The 1,428-nt window shown below is 49.9% G+C and overlaps 1 pseudogene; it reads right to left on the bottom strand.

Annotated features, from left to right (window-relative positions):
* Window positions 1-469: 469 nt before the first annotated feature.
* LOC102422461 overlaps window positions 470-1,428 on the bottom strand; it is a 57,390-nt pseudogene continuing 56,431 nt past the window's right edge.

Genomic DNA, 1,428 nt, shown 5'->3' on the forward strand with positions numbered 1-1,428 from the left:
CAAATCTTCAAAGTGCATGCAAGCTGCTCCTCCTAAGTGGCCCAGACTGAATATTCGAGAGCATCTCCAGGAAGGCCTGCAGGGACGGTGCCTCCACATTCTGGAAGGATTTCTGGACTCTGCCAAACAGGATGAAGTATTTTGCCTCCAGCCTGATGAACCCGAGTGGTTCTCATCGACCAGGATGAAGACTCCAGGGCAGCACCTGGCGAAGACGAACATAGGGAAGTTAACATTAATGGTTTCTACTATCGCTATAGAAACACATCCTGTGGGTTCGGAGGTAATTCTTGTCTTCTGAGCCCACACCCACAGGCAGAACAAACGGAACCGGCTGTTCCTCCAAAACTGCAGCTCTGGACTCCCGGACGCTAGGCTGGGCAGGGTCCTGCCAGCCATGGCCCTGGCTTTCCTCAGTCCCGTGTTCTTGCTGCTGCTGCTGCTGCTCCCAGATCACCTGCTCGCCAATCTACTGGACCTCGCTGGAGAGCTCGTTGAAGTTGCGGAAGATTTCACCATCTGGCAGTTGGATGCGGCGCATGAGGTGGATCTCTACCTTAGTGTTCATGGCCTGTCCCGTGATGTGGGTGACCCTGGCATACTTCCCGCCATGTTGGCCCCAGGAACTTGGGAGATGCCATTTTGTTTTTTAAATATATTTTATTGATTTTTGTTCAAAGTGGAAAAAAGAGGGGTAGAGAATTAGAAACCTCAAAGGTAGAGAAATCTCAATCAGCTGCCTCGGGCGCATCTCCTACTGGGGATATGCCCACAACCAAGGTATATGCCCTTGACCAGAATCGAACCTGTGAACCTTTAGTCCGCAGGATGGTGCTCGGTCCACTGAGCCAAAACAGTTAGGGCGGCACCCGCCATTTTGAAACAGCAAAGGTCAATCCCTCTCTTTAACCCTCTCTCTTCCTCCCCACATCCCAGGTTTTAACTTCCCCGTTAGGATAGAACAAAATGCATGTGCAAAACATTGTAGAAGTATACGTTTTACTACACGGAGATGGATTAATATCTTTGTGTCCTTGGTGTGTGTGTGTGTGTGTGTGTGTCTGTGTGTCTGTGTGTCTGTGTGTGTTTTAAAATATATATTTATTGATTTCGGAGAGGAAGGGAGAGGGAGAGAGTGATAGTACATCCACAATGAGAGAGGATCACCGGTCAGCTGCCTCCTGCACACCCCACACTGGGGATCTAGCCTGCAACCCAGGCATGTGTCCTTGAACAGAATCGAATCCGGGAGGCTTCGTGGTCCACAGGCTTACACTCCATCCACTGAGCCAAACCGGCAAGGGCCCTTTTGCTTTTGTTGTTTAAAAAGAGATTGGAAGGGAGAGGGAGAGAAAGAGGGAGAAGCAGAGGGAGAGGGACCAGTGAGAGGGAGAGGAAATTGATTTTCCACTTGTTTATTCATGTGTC

Source organism: Myotis lucifugus, unplaced genomic scaffold, assembly GCF_000147115.1.
Source record: "Myotis lucifugus unplaced genomic scaffold, Myoluc2.0 scaffold_1192, whole genome shotgun sequence".
In the NCBI taxonomy this organism is placed as follows: Eukaryota; Metazoa; Chordata; class Mammalia; order Chiroptera; family Vespertilionidae; genus Myotis; species Myotis lucifugus.